Source organism: Heterocephalus glaber, unplaced genomic scaffold (assembly GCF_053883595.1).
Source record: "Heterocephalus glaber isolate CG9 unplaced genomic scaffold, H.glaber_assembly_v1.0 deba00001550, whole genome shotgun sequence".
NCBI lineage: Eukaryota > Metazoa > Chordata > Mammalia > Rodentia > Bathyergidae > Heterocephalus > Heterocephalus glaber.
This window is the reverse complement of record NW_028258343.1, coordinates 2,063,215-2,085,119: the sequence shown is the minus strand read 5'-3', so window position 1 is coordinate 2,085,119 and position 21,905 is coordinate 2,063,215. Positions and strand designations below refer to the sequence as shown.

General features: G+C 37.6%; 1 long non-coding RNA gene across 2 annotated transcripts in view; it reads right to left on the bottom strand.

Annotated features, from left to right (window-relative positions):
• Window positions 1-233: 233 nt before the first annotated feature.
• LOC110347046 (uncharacterized) overlaps window positions 234-21,905 on the bottom strand; it is a 313,267-nt gene continuing 291,595 nt past the window's right edge. For both annotated transcript variants that reach the window (XR_015442477.1, XR_015442478.1), the window contains 2 exons: window positions 16,548-16,730; window positions 234-4,976 (listed from right to left, as the gene is read on the bottom strand). This is a non-coding gene — a long non-coding RNA (uncharacterized LOC110347046). The remainder of the gene's footprint in view (window positions 4,977-16,547; window positions 16,731-21,905) is intronic.

The following is a 21,905-nucleotide window of genomic DNA, read 5'->3' as shown; positions in this document are numbered from 1 at the left end:
TGAAGAAACCATCACTCTGGACATATTTTGGCTTCAATATTAACACATCCAGTAGGTGTAAAGGAACATGATGTTACCACAATGATAGGAACATTCATTGAAAAGGAAGAGTATACAAATGGGTAATATTAACTAATTATATCATGGAAAATGTCTGTCAACTCAGACAAGAACAATTCAAAGAAACACTCAGAAAAATAGAGACAAAGAGAAAAATATTATTCACTTCAATGAAAGCTCCAGAGTACATTCTTCAAATCAAAGATAGCTTTGCTTAACTCCTACAAACAGAAGATGATGTCATCATTTTCTCTAGTACACTATAAACAACGCAATTTGCTGTATTACTTATTTTGGACAAACCTTTATTTTCATACCAATCAGATTTCAAAAATATATTGAAGACAGACTGTTCTATTTGTTTTCACCTATTCCTCCCAAACACTTCTTCCTACTGCTCCTTTCTCTCTGCAATGCAACAGCAGCTGGGAGACAATAGGAAATTTAGTATGTTCTTGCTCTGAGAAGTATCATGAGTATCATGTCTTACATTTCTTTGTCAACTCCCACTTCCTTCACATCTTGTTTGGCAGACTTAGGTACTCGGGAGATATTGGATCAATGTTTATTTTGCTGTTTTGTTAATACCTGCAGGTGTCAGGTCTGTTGGCCCTGAAAAGGTGGAAGGAAGAATTTGGCATGCATTACACATTTAGAACATGTCCTGTGCTGGTGTTTTCATATGTGATCATAGTCTTCATAGTAACTCTCTGAGACAACAGTATCATTATTTCCTTTTATTGATAACCAGATTACTATGAATCTGTCCAAAAACATGCTGGTTACAGCTAGAATTTAAGCTCAAGTGTTGATTTCTTCACACAGCATAGCTTTTTCTCTATTTCTTCTTTAAACACAGTATACACCACTAACAAATTAGACAATTTCAATTAAGACAATTTCAAGCTCTTGGCACTTTAAATGACTCCTCCTAATTTGTTATTTTACTGAGCATTCATTGTTCAAGGTGCACTTAGAATACAAGGGGACATAATAGGGATAACATTTTACCACCTTTTCCTTTGGGTAGCTTAAACTTGATATCCATGGCTTGGACAACACAGATCAAGGCTGTGGCTTGAATGTGTTCCCTTCAAAATTCAGGTGTTCCCAATGGGATGTTATTAGGAGGTAGGGACTTAAAAGATGATGAGGGCCTGAGAGCATCTTCCTCACAAATAGGATTAAGGTCCTTATAAAAGGGCCTTTGTTTGGCATTTGGGGAGCTTGCCTTTCTGCCTTTTGCCATGTGAGACATTTGTTCCCTATGGAGGACACAGAAATATGATACCATCCTGGAAGCAGAAAACAGCCCTTACCAGACACCAAACCTGCTATATCTTGATCTTTGACTTCCTAGCCTCCAGAAGTGTAGGCAAATTAACTTCTGTTCATTATAAATTAACCAGACTCAAGGTATTTTTTTGTGGCAATACAAATGAACTGAGAGGATATGACAAACAATAGAAGAGAAACTGTAAAGATGATTAAGGAATTTTAAGCTAAAAATCATGATACATTGTGAAATTTATGGCAATTTTCTCACATCAATATAAAATGGATGTACTGTTAAAATAATATCTTTATAAACATCATAATTATGGTTAAGTTCATTTTCTAACCAAATAATTTTCTAAAGCTAAAATTGTCATTTAAATGAATTAATTTTTGACAAGATTTTTAAAAGTTTGCCAGACATTTAAGTCTCTCCCAGTCCCTAGAGGTACTAGGAGGCTGAGGTTTATCATCTTCCTTCTTATTTACTCAGAATGCAGAGACAATCAAAATTATTGAAGTTTGAGGAATGATGTCCTATTAGCCATTTGTTCCAATACTATCATAGACTAGACATAGAAATGGGAAAAATCACAGAAGCAGGGTGATTTCTTAGAGCACAATCTCCAAGCATGCTTTGAGGACACATGAAGGGGCTGTTATCAGGAATCTGATAACAAAATATATCTGTCATTCTGAGCTATAAAACGCTGCTACATGAACAGCGCTTCTGGAGAGACTTTTGCCCTGAGTATTTTCCTTCTTTCTTCCTTTTTGTTCTATGCCTTTCTGGAGTTCCCCTCTTTCTATTTGGATGGGAACAGACTAAGGCTATTTGACTATTGAGCCTACAAATCAGGTGCTGGTTGATGACTAGCTCAAAGGCACAAAACTCAGGGGAGACACAGAGATACAAAGGGATACTTAGAGCTGATGTTGGTGAGCTGGATAATAATTGATGCTATGGTTTGAATGTGTCCCCTCTAGAATCAGGTATTGCCAATGTGATGGCATTGAGCAGACTGTCACAGGCATTACCAGTTCTGAGGGACACTTCTAGACTTGGGTCAAGGTATAGGTGGAACTAGATGAGATTGGCCCATCCCTTCACAAGGGGTGAGCAGTTCCTGGAGATGTGGATGGTACTTCAAGACTACCCAACACCAAGTAAATGTATGCTCCACAATAGTGAGCCATCTGGGCCTCTAGGTCATCAACTGACTAGGTAGGGATGATGGGGAAAAGAGAGTCGGAGGAAGCAGTTTTCCCTCAGCTAATATTCACTTGGGTGATAGCCCAGACCAGGCTGGGGAATAAAGATAGAAGGAAAATCAGTTGCAGATTCATATTGGGCCACCAGATCAGAAGACCATATGCCAAGCTACTAATGGTTGGGACAAGAGACCCTTCCTGAAAGAGCATACATAAGGAGGACATTGTTTTCTAATTCAGATCTAGCACCCAAAGAGAAAATTCTGTAGCAAAACTACAGCAGTGGCCAGACTTGCTTTCTCTAAAATGCTGTGTTGCTGTGTTTGTGTTCTTCTCTGGATTTGAGGAATTTCTCATTTCTCTCTCACTCCTGTCAAGAAAAAGTTCTGGTATCATATGAAATGCATCGCTTCCTGGATGTGAGTGAGGAGATGTTCTGTCTCTCTCCAAACTGAGGAGGCTGTTACAAGAATGTGTTTTAATGAAAACCTAAGGGAGGTGGGGGGAACTTTTAATTTTTCAGGATCTGTTCTTCTGAACTTTTGATTTTTAACAAGAAGCATGCATTATTCTCCAATAACAAAAGAGGAAGTCTAGAAGGAATGAATTAACTTCACCATGTCACATAAAATCATTATTATAAGTGAGTCTAGAGATATTAAATATAATGTATGTGGTTTATTGAGTGTGGAAGGCAGTAGTACAAATTAATTGAAGATTTCCTGTGCTGTCTGGGCTGAGAATAAAGGACTGTATTGTGATATCCCTTCCCCTTTTTTCCCTTTCCTCCAGAGCCTAATAGGTCAATCAAATAAAATTAGTGTAATTAGGAAGCCAACTAAAAGACAAAGAGGCATTTCCTCTATTTATTTTCTAAAGAAAATTTAAGTACTACTATAGAGAAAACAAATTTATTTGTTAATTGAAATTAAACAAATATGATCATTGTAACTTTAAGGATCTCAGATAATTTAAGAATCAGATCATCCAAAATGCAAATGGATTCTGTGAGAATGAACACAAGCTTTATTTAAAAATAACGAAGGTTTCCTCTCAAGCCTGGTAGCTAGGTGACTCACAAGTATGTCATTTGTTTCCACAATGATGCCTGTGCCGGTCCCATTTCTAAACACCACTCACCTGCTTCTATTTCACAGGGCTGGGTGTGTAGCAGGGGTCCACTGAGAAGGGTAGAAAGGATTATAGCTTCATTGTCAGCCCCGATGAAGGTGGAAGAGGATTGGGGCTGAAGAATACTTCCCATCCCAAAGTCTACAAGGTGTGTTTGAAAAATACAGTGAATGTTTAAAAATTTTTAAAAAATATTATAGTAAAAGACACATTGTCTTAATTGCCCTCAAAATACTCTCTCATTTTTAACACACTTATCCCATCGCTCTTGCCACTTTCTGAAGCAGTTCTGGAAGATCGCTTTTCTAAGTGTCTTTAGTTGCGATGTTGTGGCTGCCTAAAGTCCTGAATAGATTCAAAATCTTTACCTTTCACGGCCATTTTAAATTTGAGGAAGAGCAGTAGTCACAGGGCTGGCTCCAGTGAAATAAGGTGGATGAGGACACACTGTAATGTTTTTACAAGCCTGCCTTTCGACTGGATGGCATTAGGCAGGAACATTCACTATATTTTTGATTACACCTCATAAAGACACTCATGAAAAAGGGACTTCTAGAACACTTTGGATCATGTATGGTATAAGGAGTTCTAAGTACTGTAGTCAGCTGTCCTTTAGCTGGGCAGTAAGTAATCTCAGAGTAGCAGGAATTGCAAGAGGTTGAGCTGTGAATGGGATTAGAAGCAATGAATCCCTGCAGGGAAGGTTCCTAGATGCTCCTGGCTACAGAGGAGAGCAGGCGGGGAGTAGCAGTGTGAGGCCAAGTTATCATCAGGTTTCCTCAGGCTGAGCTTGAGATACTTAGTATGTTGGTGGCCTGAGTGAAGCAGCCAGGGAAGATGGTGACCTATCGGTTTATGTCTCTGTTAAATTTCTATTGACTTAGTACGGATTTTAGATTATTTATGTACGTTTGTTTCAAGATAGGAAATCTTGTCTAAGTGAAAGAATAAGTCCAACAAGAGGGAGTCCCGTGGACCTTACTCCCTGCTCTGTGGGTACTGGGCTGTCCCTGGACAAAGAAAGAAGACAGACTCTAGCATTCAGTCACACAGTGGCAAAAACATCATACGATTTAGTTTGTGGTTTTGAATTTGACTGAAAAGCATTTAGAAATAATGAGGTACTTTTTCACATTGTTTTCTTCTTTCATGATTCACTTCACAGAAGGTACTTTTTTTTTTTGGTACCGGAGATCGAACTCAGGTCCTTGCGCTTGCGCAGCAGGCGGCGAGGCACAGAAGGTACTTTTAGAAGGGCTTTGGAGTTTTTCTTGCCACTCTACTGATATTGTCCTTTTCTGAAACAAATAATGCAACATAAAACAACTTCAGAAAATCTGAAGTTCCCTTTGTTATTCAATTATTGCTCAGATCACCCTTATGAAATGTTTTAAGTATGGTAGAATTAGTATTATCTTCCTAACAATATACTGACGGTACTAATTTTAAGAGAGTTTATAATACATGCTAACCAGTTACTGAGTCATTTCCAACCTATGATGCCAACTAGTTCATTCACTTTGATTAACCAGAAATGGCCTTGATATCATTGTAAGAAATACTGGTAAGTAAAAGTTGAATCCTTATCTTGTGCCAGGCTCAAAGTTCAGTGGTTTATCTAAACTCATTCCAATCTATAAAGTTGCACCTTGCCCATTGTAAAAGCAGGAATTAAAGGCACAGATAGGCTATGAAACTCACAGAAATCACAAAGCTGGCTTGTGTCAGAGCAGGATCCAAACCAGACTTAGCTATCTGCAATCTTTAGCTCTCTCTCATTGTGCTGTTGATTTTGCCTCATGCAGGAGGAAAAAGAAAGATAAAACAGCCAAGGTTGTGCTATACAACAGTAAAATGCGCTTATTTTAACAGGTCCCCTTTGAGATCATAACTCTGCACCAGAAGCTGCACTTGATTATCTAAGGCCATTCTGGCCCAGACCGGCTGGGTCTCAGATTTGCTTAAACCTGCTCTTCATGTAACCTGATTGCTGAGACTCATTTTACTCTCCTTTTTATTCTAAAACTTTACCTCACAAGCATCCAAATACAGCTAATCTAGAAAGACGAGAACCCTGTTCTTTCCCACACGTGATTGTTTAGTCTATTACTTCATAGTCTTTCCAAGCTTCTCCAAGTTTTATTTCATAACCAAAATGGCTAATATCCAGGTTACCTAATCAATATATTAAAATGTATCCTGCTTGATCTCTCAGATACAAATCAGTGATGGGATGAGAACTTGCCCTGCTTCATCATGTTTCTACACTATGGAAGAGTGATAGAAATTTAAATCTCCCTTCCTCTTCATTAAGTTGACAGTGGCTTTCCTCTTGAACTCTGTACATCAACAAGAGATCAGGGTCCGGTCCTTACTGGGAGTTCTATGAAGACTTTTTGAATGAATGAACAAAGTATATCAGATAAGCTTTAGTACAATAGCATATTCCAGTGGAAATGATGTAATAGAATCATGCACAGATAACATATCTGAACATTAAAAAATTTATTTTTCCAAAGAACTAGAAGTATCAATTGCCTTAATTATTTTTAACATCATAAAATAGATAAGGACAAGAAAATTGTGCATATTCTGATGGAACTGAAAATGCAATTTTTAGACTTTTGCCACCAAATTGGCTCTTGCTGAAAACAGTTTTACAATCTTTGCATACTCCTCTGTGTCATGAGACATGGAACAACTTTTTCATGAAAACAAAGCACTTCCCAAGAATGTTTCCAGAAATTCTAAAGACTTTTTAAAGGACTATTCTAAATCCTGGTGTTCAGATGGTTTCACAGCTCTCACATAGTTTCCAAGTTCCCTTCTCCCTAATTTGTCCTGGTGAGTTTTGTTTGTTTTCACTCAGAGAGTTTTCTCAACTGGGCTCTGTAGCTCATGTCAGCAAAGAGAGAGTCAAAAATATTCTTACTGTGTGCCAAGAAAGTGGTAACCACACATGCACAAAATAGGGCAGCTCTACTGTCTTTGGCAAGCAGATTTCTCATAGGCTAGCTAAAGATCTTGTAAGATCATTCTATTCTAGATAGGGAAACTATGAGTTCAGTTTTCTTAAGTTCTGCATATACTAACAAAGAGGATAAATATGAAACAGGACTTGGTGGGTTTTGCTTCTGGCTACTCCTGGTCATTTATGTGACACATGACTTATGAAAATAACACTGGCAAAAATGTACCCACAAATATGTTTTGAGAAGTAAGCTATAGAGTATGCATACACCATGACACATAATTACTATGTGGGAAAGTCAAACTATTCAAAGTATGCTTTGCATTTAAATGTAAATGATCGACATATGCCGCCTCTGGATACCCTTAATCTACCCAGCAGTGGACGCCTCCTGATTCCATTACTTTAGTAATGTTTCAATGGCATCCCCTTATTAGGCAGATCAGTAAAAATTTAGCCAAATGAGTCATCTATTTATTAATTCAACAACTATCTATTGAATCATTACTACATTTGTATTCTGCCTAGTCCTGTGCACTAAGAATAAGACCTCCTCGAAGGTGTTCTGATGCCATGTAAGCCCATGTGGAAACAAATGAAGTCCAGCACAGTGCAGTGCAAGATGAGAGGCCCAGCCAAGGGCAGGAAGCACCTTTGCAATGGCAAATTAGGAAAACAAAGAACTCGGGCCATAATTGTAAATACAATGCAATATTTTCTAGGCCTTATCATGTGTCTTTTGTGTCCCATTTACTTTTCTCCTCAGTAATGAACATTAAAAAGATTTTTTTAAAGGGAAAAAGAGAGCTGTTAACTTCCCTTCAGTGAAGCCAGACAGGCAGCTGGACCAGCCATGTTCCACTTTGTGGCTAGATGTGACTATGAGCTACTGAGGGTAGACCATTTTGAAAGAACTCAGATAAGAAGTCCATGCCATTGAAGGATAGGAATTATGGGCAGCCAGCGGAGGCCATGAAATCCCCTTCTAGGCATACCTTTAGAAAGATCTGTTCAATTATCTGACAATTGGTCTTATTTCTGAGTATTCAGAATGATCCTTTATAATGAACATTTCCCTTTTTAGGTAGACATCTTAGACAGTACGCATTCAATTTCTGGATTAATTACTGAAAAATGGATACCTGGCAGGAACTTCTCTTTCATATTGAAGTCAATCAGTACATCTTTTATGTGCCAGGCACAGTCACTGTATTAGATACATAAGACACAACGATTAAAGCTATGTCTGCACTTGAGGAACTCATATCTGGGTTGGGGTGACAGGGAAATATATGATGTAAGTCTGATTTATTCTTATTTCTGCTATGAATTTTTAACTTCAAGTTTGAAAACAAAATCTTTTATTTCACCAAAAAAGTTTTCTTTAAAAGATAGATATATCTTGAATTATTATTTTTTTTTCTGAGAAATTCATACTCAATTTCTCAAATTTTCTTGGTGTGGACATGATGAAAGAGGAGCACTCATTTTGGAAATTGTTTGCTAAAGCTTTGAGAAACTAAAATTGAGAAATTTCACAGTGGCTTCTTAGTTTCTACTGTATCTTTCTAAGAAAGAAAATGTACTATGGGAAAAGACAGTTTGGCACAGTAGGATGAAAGGACAACAGAAATGACCTAGAAAAAGTTAGACAAAGGAAAAGAGAAAATAGGAATAAGAGAATGTGATGTGAATATACATTTAATGAATTCAAATTAAGAATTAATGAATGAAATTAAGATTCTGGTCATTTATGGGAAACATTTTTCATGGATTTCCTTGTATTGGGATTATTGTGTTTATTTTTTTCTTATGCAAAATGTTAACAGTTGGGGAACCTAGGTGAAGAGTACTTGGGAATTCTTTTGGTAATTTTTGTAACATTTTCATAAGCTTAAAATTCCCTCAAAATAAAACCTTAAAAATATTGTCAAGTAATAAATTCAAAAGAAACTAGTACAGCTAAAATTTGAATCTGAATTGTTTGACTTCATAACTGCATTTTAACCATTAATCTATCTCTCTTTTAAATACTAGATAGTTGTATTACTTCCTGTTCTTTGGTAGCTATTTTCCAACTGGAAACTTAGTTCCAAAAGACCAAACCTCTAAATCATGAACTACTGTTTCTGTGTTGCTTATTTTTAGGCTCTCCTGCCATCACTTGCTGCTGAAGCTGATTCATTTACCTCTTCATATGATTTCTTTTCATCTTGGACATAGTATTATTTACCTACTATTGTGCAACACATTTTCTATACACATAATGACTTAAACCAATAAATATTTTATTATCTCTGTGGGTCAAGAATTCAGGAGTGACTTGTTCTAGCTTACAATTTCCCATCAGACTGCAGTCAAGATGTTCAGCAGAGCTTCAGTCATTGGGGAAAATTTAACTGGGACCGGAAGATCCACTTTCAACATGGTTCTTGTACATAGTGTCAGGTTAGTGCTGGCTGTTGGCAGTGTGCTTCAGTTTCTCTCCATTTGGGCTTCTCCCAGGTATGCTTGGATGTTTACAAGAACTGGTGGTTGACTTCTTCAAGAGCAATCGATCCATGAGAGAGAAAGCCAGGTGAAACTGTTCATTTTCCAACTTAGTCTTGGAAGTCGAATAACATCACTTCTCCATATTTTATTTGTTAAAAGCAAATCACGATGGTAAGTCTTTATCCCAAAGGAGCAGAAATTGGATCTTACCTTGTGAAGGGAGGAAGGTGAATGTGAAGGAATTTGCAACATATTTTAAAGCCACCACATGCTGGGCATGGTGGTGTATGCCTGTAATCCCAGTACTCGGGAGGCTCAGGTAGGAGGATTGACATGAGTTTGAGGCCACCCTGGGCTACATAGTGAGTTTGAGGCCAACCTGAACTGCATAGCAAGACTCTGTCTCAAAAATAACAAAAAACTGGAAATAAAATATAAAACCACCATGTGTGGGTTATGGCCAATGGTACATATATTGGCTATATATCATGTCAGGATAAGTATGGCTATGGATTAATAGTTCTAACTATTGCTTCTTGAAATAATTTGCTACAATATTTTTCTCATATTCATACACATGATTTTGCCAAATCCTGAATGGGAAGGATGCTTGGTTTAAATAACCAACAACCCAAACAATACCTGCTTGGGACAAGTGGGTATTTATTGACCCATGTAATTTGAGGATTTAAACACTGACAATATTTTCTATGTCCTGTCTGTACTCTTCTTGATGTGACAGTTCCAGGCTTCCTGATCGTAGAATAGTCTCTCATACATGGTAAGAAGTATGGTTGCTGATCTCTTCCAAAGTTTACATTCTGCAGCTTCTGATGTAAAGGATCTTCCCCATAGTCTAAATTGTCCTCGATTCAAAATGCTGAAGAAAAGTGAGGTGTCCATCTTTGGGCCAAAGAAAGGTCAGTGTTCTCTGACAGGGCAGAAACTGGGGTTAGTATACAGGAAAAAAGGTCATATGCAGAAGAAAAGTGTGTCCTAGAGGAGGAGAAAGAGTGAGAGAAAGAAAATATCAGAATTCTTTAAAAATTTCTAGAAAAAGTACTGATAATGCTAAGTATGGTTATTAACAGTAAAAACAGCATTTTATTTTCACATGTATTTCTGCATATCCACTACAAATAGTGGCAGAAACAACAATTATATGGAAACCATACATTCTTTTGATACTTATTTATGTGGATACCCACAGACAAAATTGCCATTAATGTTAATATATTTTAATTAGAAAAATGTGATCAGTGGCTATGTTGTATGTTTTCATTTGTTCCTCCAAGAAAGCATTTAAGAACTGGTTCTAACCTTTGGTCAGTTATAAAATATAGTTTTCCCCAAAGACTTTCAGCAATGCGGGAGACACTCTGGCAATACTGTCATCTTTGACAAGTGATCGTACTTCCCAGAAGGGCATGAATAAACTGAAAACACCCAACTTCTAAGAAGAAAAAACATCAAATTTTTCAGAACAACAATTCTGCTAGAAGTTGTGAGTGTATGTGTGTGTGTGTGTGTGTGTGTGTGTGTGTGTGAGAGAGAGAGAGAGAGAGAGAGAGAGAGAGAGAGAATATAGCAGTCCCAACCTTCATGGTACCAGGAACCAGTTTTTAAAAAAGACAATTTTTCCACAAATGGGGATGGTTGGGATGATTCAAGCATGTTATATTTATTGTGTATTTCATTTTTATTTTTATTACACTGTAATATATAATGAAATAATTATACAACTCACCATAATACAGAATCTATGGGAGCTTTGACCTTGTTTTCCTCTAACTAGACAGTCCCATCTGAGGGTGATGGGAGACAGTGACACCCAAAGAGAACTGCTTTGTTCAGCCTACTCTGTGATCATTTTGGTTGCTGTTATTATGAAAAAACTCTGCTTCACAAACACAGGATGTTGTAAATAGAAGCAGGCTTTACAGTGCTTTTGTGGCAATCTCAGGATGTCACACTTTGATTTTAATCCAGAATGTGCATGGAGATTTGAAGTTGTCTCAAACATATTTTTAAGGCCACTGTCACTTGCGATCTTAAGCAGTTGATCCTCTAGCATAGATAAAGTCAGTTCACCTGACCTGTTCACAAATAGGTCATGGATCCATTCCTTCCTAATTTGGGGGTCTTTTGTGGTTGGAAAGTAATTCTCAAACTTGTGTGAAAGCTGAGGCAGGTGGTCATGTGCTAGGTGGGAAAAAGGCGGTCCTAAATCTCTGCTAATGATTGAAACATGTCAAAAAATCTAAAATACAGTGGTACCTTGGTTAATAAACTTAATTTACTCCATGATTCTGGGGAAGATGGTCATGGTCGTATTTGTCATTTTGTGCAGAGCTCATGAACAGAAGTAAAATTGTGCTTAATGCTTTTGTTCACAAACTGAATTGTTCATGAACAGAAGTGATCATCAACTGAAGTATTACTGTATTCACTCATTGCCCTCAGAATTCCAGATTGACTTTGAATGTGGCCACTTTATCTGCCAGCTTGAATACAGTTGTCATTCTCCCCTGAAGTGATAGATTGAGTTCGTTGAACAGGTGGAGTATATCATGAGTAAGCATGTTTTTGTGATTCATTCTGTGTCACTGAAATGTGCTTCCGGTGTGACTGTTTTTCCATAAGATATCTCTGGTCAGTGACGTACCTTTAGAAAGCCACCTCACTTTTCTGTATAAGAGAGGACATGTGTGTTTTGCTTCTATCTCCTCATAGAGTTGCATAAAGAGATGTAAGCTAAGGGCACGTACTTTAATCTGGTTGATAATTTTAATCACAACCTCCAAAATGTTAAGTTTAAGTGACATTTTTCAGCTAGCCAGCATTTCTCTATAGATGACACAGCACATAGACTTTCATTTAGAAGCAATCTCTTTGACCAGAGTAATGGAACCAGAAAGCCATCCAGTCTTCGCCGCCTCTCTGTCCATGCATATACCAACACAAAAATGACCAATTCAGTTTTTCTGATATGTAATTATTCAAAAACTTGATAGTTCTGCAGTTGTGGTATTGGTTTGTAACAAAAGTACACATAGCATGTCCTCATGCACATCCTCCTGAAAGATATATCACATAAAAACAAGCATTGTTGCCTTGTTGTCAACATCACTAGATTCATCAACCTGGATTGTGTATCACAATGACTCACTAATCCTGTCTAACAACTGTGCCTTAATGTCTTCTGGTATTTTATCAGTTCACCTAGTTATGGTACTAGCCCAAAGAGGAACATGTACCCCCTTTTGAACTATTGCCTCCCAGAAAAGTTCACAACAGATGTCCTTAGCAGCAGATAGGATCAACTCTTTAATAAAGGGCTTCTTAGCTTTAGCAATGTGGTTGGCACTAAGAATGATGGTCTCAGTGCAGACACATTTGATGAAGTGGTAGCCTTCAATAATTGCTTCTGTTCGTTGTGTTCACTTTATTTTTCTTTTTAAAAACTCCAAAGGATTGTTTTAATGTAGGGTGCTTGGTCTCCATGTGGCAAGGTAGTTTTGGAAGTTTCATGGCTTCCTTGGATAGCTGGTTGCCACATATTATGCAAAACAGGCTGAGAAATTATGAATCATCTATTGCAATGAACCCATACTTTAAGTAGGACTTTTGGTATTTTCTTTTACATTCAGCTTTCATTTTGCTGGCAGCTTTATAGTCTTCTTCTCTCTCTTCATTGGGCCTTTCCTTCTCTTCAAAAAAAACTCTTCGGTGATGTTTGTTTTTCTCATTTTGAGTAGAATTAACTTGTGGGTTTATTGAACCTGTGAATGTGACAACCGCACAATGTAGTAAAGAGGCTCAGATGGACTGGTAAATAAAATAATGTGTAGGCCACACACAGAACAGAATGAGTGTCACATTCTGAATTAAACCCTGCTGTTAGATACAGCTGTACAATCTAAGAACATGAACTCACTTGCCGCCAGATGCAGCTTAATTGTCCCTTGCCACTCACTGAGAGAGTTTTGATGAGTCTTCAAGCAATTAATTTATTATGGTCTCTGTGCAGTCAAACTTTTCTAATGTTAATCTGTGTTTGCAGCTACTCCCCAGCATAAACATCACCACCACAGCTCCACCTTAGATCATCAAGCATTAGAATCGCCAAGGACTGCTCAACCTAGATCCCTCACATGCACAGTTCACATATGGTTCTCACTCCTTTGAGAATCCACTGTCACTGTTGTTCTGACACGAAGCAGAGCTCAGGCAGTAATGCAAGTGATAGGGAGTGACTGTATATATAGATGAAACTTCATTTGCTTCCTGCTGTGTGGTGGCCTAACTCCTAACAGGTCACAGATTGATACCAGTCCATGGCCCAGAGTTGGGAACCCTTGGTCTAGAAAGTGTAGAGAGTTGTACCCACACACACGTAACTATTTCTTTTTGAATTTTACATATTCAAATATGACCAGAGGAAAAAAGTGTATAAATTCTAGTTGCAGAAATAAAAGTCTTTAAACACACACTGCACACTTTCTTTATAAAATACACTTTGTAAAATGTACAACTAATATGTGCTTGTTTTACAAAACTCTATTACATCAAACATTCAGCTTTAAGCAGGCATTTTCTTCAGTGTATGGCCTGGTTCACAAACACTACCTCTCTAACCTCAATACTGGTCACTGTCAAAAAGGTAGAGCTGTTTTTTAAAATGCCCTCACTGGAGGAAAGATAGCCTCTTTAATAACTGATGCTGGAAAAATTAGGTTTCAACTTGCTAAAGATTAAATCTAGACCCATATCTTTCACCATGCACTAAACTAAAATTGAAATGGATCAAAGATCTAAATATTAAAAGAGAAACATTAAAACTGCTGGAAGATAAGTTAGGTACAACTCTTGAAGACATTGGCATTGGAAAAGACTTTATGAACAAAACCTCAGTCGCGCAGGAGCTAGCACAAAGAATCAACAACTGGGATCTCATCTTATTAAAAACTTCTGCACAGCAAGAGAAAGCACCAACAGAGTGAAGAGACAACCTACAACGTGGGAAAAAAATTTTAGCAGCTGTTCCTCAGACAAAGGACTATTATCTAGAATCTATAAAGAACTTAAAAAAACCAGACCCCCCAAATTTAAAGACCCAGTCCAAAACTGGGCATCTGAAATGAATAGGCATTTCTCAAAGAAGCAGAAGCAGCAAATAAACGTATGAAAAGCTGTTCAGCATCACTGGTCATTCAAGAGATGCAGATGAAAACAATGCTGAGATTCCATCTCACTCCAGAAAGAATAGCTGCTATCAAGAAATCAACCAATAACAAATGCTGGTGGGGCTATTGGGAAAAAGGAACCCTTCTCCACTGTTGGTGGGAGAGTAGAATGGTGCAACCACTGTGGAAATCAGTGTGGAGATTCCTCAAAAAACTAGGATTAGAGTTCCCATTTGACCCAGCTAGTCCTTTGCTGGCCATCTTCCCAAAAGAATTAAAAGCATTATACCACATCAATATATGTGCACCTGTGTTTATAGGAGCACAGTTTGTAATAGCTAAATGTTGGAAACAGCCCAAATGCCCATCAACTGGTGATTGGATAAAGAAGATGTGATGTGGTTTTTCTTTTTTATAAAATAGAGTACTATTCAGGAATAAAGAAAGATAAACTAGAGACATTTATAGCTAAACAGATGCACCTTGAGGCCATACTCATAAGCGAAATAAATAGGACACACGTCTAAATACTGAATTGTTTCTCTGGTGTGAGAAACTGAGTGTTAATGAGGACCAAAATGTACAATAGATACTGTGAAATAGGAAGAAAATGTTCAAAGGGGAAGGAGAACTAGGGAGGGAGGTGTGGGTGAAAGGAAATAAGGGAAAGAAAAAATGAAGAAAAGAATAAAAAAATGGAAACAAATCTTATGTATATAGGAAGGGATGGAGGGTTTGAAGGGAGGGCAGGAGAATGGGAAAAAAATAACCAAGATATATCGTGTACAGGTAAAAATTTTCAATGATGAATGTGATCATGATGTATACCTAAAATGTACCAATAAACTCAATAAATAAAAAAGAAATAAAAAATAAAATTCTATACTATACTCACCATATCAAACAACTTTTTCACTCTCAGATCTCTCATGAGCCTCAGGACATGCCCTCCTTTGTCCTAACCTCTCCACAGTGTCTCTGATAAGTCACATACAAATGTATTCTGGGATCATGCCATTCTGAACTGGCATCTTAGCATTGGTCAGTATTACTGGTAAAGCAGTAGTTCTCCCTTTAATACACCTTCTTAGCTTATCTGGCTACTCTAATAGCCTACACTCCCCACTGCATAGTTCTCAGCTTGTCCTTGAGTACCCAATGTGCACAAGACAGGGAGCTTCATCTGCAAGTCCCATTCTATTCTATTCTAGCTCCTGCTACCTCCCACTGGACATTATGGCTGCCGATTGTTCTTCCTTCCTCTCCACAGATTTACATTCTTGCTTTCTCCACCTCAATGGACTCTTAAGCCATTCAATTTATCTATAAGCTAGGAAATAGTGGACTAGAAAGGGAAGCACATTAACACAAAGCAGAAGTCTCTTGTGCCACAGTCTGCACAAAGATCAGGCTTGCCACTGGACTATACTATACCAATGGTTTAGTTCTTGTCATGTGAAGAGGAAATCTGCTTCAAGAATGAAACAGGAATCACAGGTCTAGTTCTCCAGTTTCCTTAGTCCTGTTTTCAGCAAAATTTCCTCCTAACACCTCTAAGACCTTACAAGACCGATCATGTTCTCCTGTTGTACAGCCTGGTCTTTCTTTCTGAGCACACTCAGTGCTAGACTAATCTGCACCAACCATGTGGTAAGGACAACACACTGAGAAGCCTGCCCTGCCCTCTGAAAGCATGGCCTCCCAGCTTCATGCCATGGGCCTTTCATCTCACTAAGAAAAAACAGCTTCCACTACCCTAGGACCAGGCCTCCCACACAGCAGCACCCCAACTACGTTGTCTCTTGTATGGTTTTTCTAGGACAAGGCAGACAAAACCCTGCCTTGTTCCTTAGTTCTCATTTAAGGGCTTCTGCTACAGGTTTCTCCACTGACTACCTGAAGGTAGGGATTTTAATCAACAGTGTTATAAAACTGGCCATGAAGTGGCTAATGGAGAGGATGGGGAGACTGTGGGGGTCATTTCCTGGAATTGTTAGTCAAACTCATAGAGCTATTTGGAGGCTTTGAACAGGATGAGGTTGCTGACTGCTAGGTTGGAAACTCTTTTCCAGGTCTGTATCAGGAATAAGCTGTATGTCCTGGTCAGAGACTAAGCATAAATTAAACTTTTTATTCATTTGTTCAGTTGTTACACACAAACACACATCCACACTTGCATACAGATGCACACATACACACAATAAAAACCAAGTAAATACCACTGCACTTGCAGGTGATGTCCAAGTATGCTTGGTCACTGCACTCAGACCAGCCCCCCTGGGTAGAAGTAGCTTTCTTGTGACTCTGAATTCTTTTCCTCATTCTTTCAGATCAACAGCACATGTATTCTTCTGGCTTTTCTGCCCACCAGTCCACTTAGGGTCTTCTCACAGGCCACTTACCTGAATGCCAAAAGAGGATAGTCATTAAAGATAATTTGAGCAAAACCAAAAAATAATATGGCAAAGAGCAAGTCCCTTCAAAAATATTTTACTTTGGACAAATGTCAAATATGTTTACTGCCCAGACCAATGATAAACCTGTCCCTTGTTCCCCAGCTACCTAACAAGTCTGAGATGCAGATGTATACCTTCAAAAAAGCTAGAAACTTTATTGGCTTTGGACTGACAATATGGAAGTATAAGCAGTCTGAATTCCAATCTGAATCCTTCCAAAAGGTGCAGTCCCCCAAAAAAGCCTTTACATAGCCTACTCAAATAGGAGACCTTTTACAATGTAAGTCCTTTCTCGCAACAACATTGCCTCAGATAGGTCACTGAAAGTCAACTTCTACATTTAACCTTCAGATTTTAACAACCCCCCACCACTATTAGTATGAAAAGCCTCTCTTTCTAAAGCCACCAAATACTACTCATCAGGCAGATAGTTTAAAAGAAAACATGCTCATAGTTATTATCAACAAATCCATTTATGGAACTACTCAAGACATTCAGATAAATTGAATCAAAGAAAAAATGTGTTTTCATGTTCTCAAAGAGGTTAGAATGCCAGACTGAAAACACTTCAAGGACACACAGTGTTTGGTCCTCTCTCTGAAGCAGCTCTCAGGATTTGTGCTAAGAACCTGGAACAAGGTCAAGAGATTCTCCTAAAGACTGAGAATATCTAATATTGAGCCTGAGCCAGCATCTCCTGAGAGCTTTAGAAGATGAGACCAGAAAAACTGAAATTTACTGATAAATTCATGGAGCAGAATGGATGCTATAAATGGGAGCCATCATCACAGAGCAAGAGCCATATGTAACAGGGAATGAGTAAAGTGAAGAGGGTTCTAAGTGTCTTAATGTGTTAAAGTATCCACAGCTTGCTTTTGCATGTGTAGTTTGCATGAATTTATGAATCAATCTACCAATGTGTTCCAGGTCCTTGGCTTGGTGCTGGAGCTCCAATCTGAAACAATTCAGATTTACAGACTACCAGGGGAGGCAGACAAATAGAGATGAATGGATTCAGTGTTGGGGTAAAGGCGAGGTACTGTGGGAGCCTGTGGGAGCTCTGCCAAATCCAGATTTTGGGTAGCAGTCATGGAAAGCTTCTCAAAAGAGAAATGACTTGCCCCAAGACTTCTATGAGCTAAGTATGTACATAGGTCAGGCTGGAGAAAAGTAAAAGGGTAAACAAACATAAATTGCCAAGAATCAAAGCAAGAATTTGATATTTTTCTACTAAATGTCAGATGTCAAAGAATGAGCTTCAAAAATATACTATCTTTTATCAACCAGTTATACACTAAGATAGAACAGTCTTCTGAATTAAAGTTATGTCAGAACAGAGAACAATGGGTCGATGACAATTTTGCTAATTATTTTGAGTTGACCCTTCATAACAATGACTATATATTAGTATGATATAAACTCCAAAATCATCTTTAAGCATCTACCAGCATGTTAGTAAATCAATTAAATAGACTTTGGGCGATATCTAAGATGCACGTTTTTACCCAAGATGTCACTTCGGTGTAGTCTGGAAGAATATTAATACTGATAATTAAAATTTAGAGACCACAGAACACATGTGTAAGATGCTGGATAAATGTTTCTTTTGTGCAAATAGTAATGATATAAATGAAAATAACATTTAAGTACTTAATATTTTCTAGGAGAGCTATTGTAGGAAGAAGAACTCTAACCTGAAAGGGGGTGCCAGGGAGTTTCCTGTGAAGGAGGCTGAGAACAGAACCTACAGTATTTGTGAGACCTGGAACTTTCAGAAACAGATATAAAAAGAAGAAACTGAACAACTACAAAATTCATTTTATTTTTGTTGTTTCAATTATGTTCCACTTCATCTTACAATACAATTTTGGCAATCATGATGCCAAGGATGACCTACTTGTGATACTGAGTCCTTCTCTAAGATTGTGTTAAAAGACTAAAAAGGTGGCCAAAATTTATGGCTATAGGATAGGTGGGAATCCTTCCATTAGATGATTCCTAATATTGGTAATGGTTGGCTGACTATTGACTGGCTATAGATTTGATGGGCAGGACCAAGCAACATTGGTTTGTACCAGCTCACAAATTCTATTGAAAATGGAGGAATTGGTCACAAGAAAAGACAACATGTAGGGAGGAAAGGCCTAATAATTGTGTTATGGGTGATGCTAATAGGACTTTTTTCCTCAATAGTTTTCAAACTTTCACATTTGTAAGAATCTCCTGGGAAGGAAAAGGGTATTTTTTCCAGAAGTTCCTACTTTGAGAGAATCTGATTCTGTGGGCAGTGGAGAGGTAATGGAGGCCTGGAACATTTGCAGCAAGCACACAAGTGATTCAGATAAAGAAGACTTGGCAAAGATCGTACTTTGAAAACCACTTTGGAAATCTCAGTAAAATAAAGATAATGGAAAGAAAAACTAGTCAACACAAAGCTAAGGGGAAGAAAAAGGACAGTAGAAACACAAGTTCCAAAGTTAATAGGAGCCCAAATAGGAATCAAATTATAAAATCACACAATTAGTGATATATTGTAATTAGCAATTATAATTTCTTTAGTTATTGTTGATTCTCTGCTTATTTCCATAGAAATGGCTAGAAAGGAAAAGGAAATAAATATACACTTGGCAACCAAAAATAAACCCTATTATGTATTTTGAGAGAAGATATCTGGGGCAGAGGGAGAAAATATGCCACTTGCTGCCCTATGTGAAAGCCGCATGCCTTACTGGGCACTAGGGCCTGCTTTAATTGCTTACTTGTAAATCTGCATTCCTGAACAATTTTCTAGCTGCCAGGAGCTGGGGTTCAACTCAGGTGTGTGACTCTGACTGGCCCAAGCCTGGTAGGGTAGGAAATATACCAGGAAATGAATGACTGCTGATAAAACTTTAAGTTTGCCGAGAAGGAAAGTATTAAAGATTTAACTTTGAGAAATATAAATGAGATGTTTTTATTTTAAAGGATTTTTTTTATTACTGAAAATATTAAATTCAACAATTTTATTATTACATGCAATAAATTATTAGTAATTTTTAAAAATAAAGCAGTGCTACAATAACAGACATGATTATTTAATCATTATTAACTTTTTAACAGGTATCTAGAGGTTTTCAAGTACTGAATCAAATGCATACAGAGACCATTGCCTTGAGGAACACATAAAATGAATTTAAATGACCAATTGATATGAACAAAAACTATAATATAAATATGTTTGATACTTTTTAACTCAACAAATATATCATTCTTTACATTCAAAAAACGCTTAAATAAACATCTTCAGTATTTATTCTGTCACATGTCCTGTGAAGAAAACTGGACCCATACAATAGTTTTTTGGTAATGTCGTCTTGGATTATTTCACCCAAACACACTATATGATTAAATCAAGTTCCTTAAGAAGTGCAACCAACCATACTTGATTGAAATGAAGAACAAACTGTATGAAAATATCCTAGAGTGAAAAATAATAAGACATCAGGAAAACTGTTGCCTTTTTAAAGCATCATTTCCCCCTCTAATTCAAAATTCCTTTTCTGCCACAGTCCCATGGGCTACTGAGCTGCCAACAAGAGCCATAATCATGGGGAACACAAGCCAGACACAGGGTCAGGGCAAGCTGGAGGACAGCCCTGGCTGATGGAAGGGGACGGGCTGCCTTCCTCGGAAGAGCAGCTCCCCTCCACAGTGAAGATTAGGGCAGGTTTGACTTGAAAGCCAATTATTGGTGAAAGAGAACCAGATGTCAAGGGAAAGGCTCAGGAGATATGGAAATAATAGCCATGGTTGCCACTGCTTTTTATTTAAATAGTAAATGCTCAAAAAAAAAAAAAAAGGTAAAAACAAAACCAAACCACCCCTCCCCCCAAAACCCCCTTCTCAAACACAAATTACCACCAACAGAATGCACATGACAGAAAAGTCCAAGATGACCTGTATCTCAGGTCAAGCTACCTTATAAAAGATGTTTTATGTAGATAAAGTAATAGTGAAACTATCCAGACTGGTAGTATAGACACAATTTCTGAACAAAGTTCAAGGGTGTGGGAGTTAAGTACAGCAACACTTGCCTACCACTGAGTTGAAGTAACCAAGCGGAAGGGCTGGGCACGGTTTTGGGGTTCAGGGAATGGGACTCCAGGGTCCACTTACCCCCAGCCTATTTACAAAACCTACTATTAGTGGTGAGTGATAGGGGAAGGGCCAGAGCTAGAGAAATGTGAAGACTTTTCCCTTAGCAGCATATCAGCAACTAATGTTATACAATTTCCTTTTTCTGACCACAGAATTGCTAGTCATTACAGCTTCTAGGCACTGTGCATTGTTGTTGTCATATATTACCATACACAATAGAGTTTACCACAAATACGGCAATGGAACTTTAAACAGTGAAATCCTTCCAAAATACTATGATTTGTAGAACAATAGTTCAACAGGAAGATGTGTGACTTTCTATGGGAACTCACAATAAGAGCCAGATCATAACGATAATTAAGGGTATTTGGAATGTGCCCTTGAGTAGAAAAGTTCAAAATAAATAATAACTTGAAATACTATACAGTAACACCTTTAACAACTTCATGTAAAAGGATTTATTTATCTCAGTCATTTTATCCTTGCCATCCTGTGTACAAGTTGAATTATGGGAAGGTTTTATTTTCTATTTCCTCTCTTCCCTTTCTCCCTTTACTGTTGAAATATGCAGGCTATATGAACTGAATCCTATACCCTTCCATAGATACAGATTAAAATTCCTCTTCTACAAAAACAATCTAAGATCTAAGCTATACTAATGAGCTAACAGTGATCTTCATATGCCAACTGTTTTAAAATATTGGAAATTTCAGTTTTCAAAGGCTTACATCAAAAGATTAATTCAAAAATGCTACAAAACAAGAATTCCTGCATAGTTTCTCCTGAATCTCCAAACATGGTCTCTACTGGCTTCTCCTTACTACCTTAAGTATGACCATCATAATATAATTTCTCATTTTGCCATATTGAAAATGTCAATATGGTTGGGAAGGAAGATTTATTATGCCTCGTTAATGATACACAAGTTGAATTTCTATGCTTTTTTTCCCTCTGAAAATTGATCAAGTAGTTTTTTTAGAAAAT